Source organism: Schistosoma mansoni (genome assembly GCF_000237925.1).
Source record: "Schistosoma mansoni, WGS project CABG00000000 data, supercontig 0419, strain Puerto Rico, whole genome shotgun sequence".
Classification (NCBI taxonomy): domain Eukaryota; kingdom Metazoa; phylum Platyhelminthes; class Trematoda; order Strigeidida; family Schistosomatidae; genus Schistosoma; species Schistosoma mansoni.
The window spans coordinates 15,218-15,538 of NW_017386255.1; positions in this window are offsets into that span (position 1 = coordinate 15,218).

A 321-nucleotide genomic window follows, 5' to 3' on the forward strand; every position below is an offset into this window, starting at 1 on the left:
GTTTGCATTATCAATTCACACATACAATTGCAAATTCAGCAGACAATTCATTTAACACAATATTCTTCCTTCACATATATCTGTGTTTCAATGTGATGGGAATATGTTTGAGTTGAACATGATTTAGTAATTGTGATGTGCGTGATGATGCATGTGACAGGTTTGCAGTTGACGTGGATGGTGACTGTTTTGATGAGAATTGTGAGGCGGTTGTGGAGATGAGAGGTGCTGCGTACCTGTGCATTGTGGCTGGTTGGTGTTGTTGTGATGATGTTAGTGTGAGTGTTTGTGGTGGCAATGCTGTTCACACGTGGATTGAGG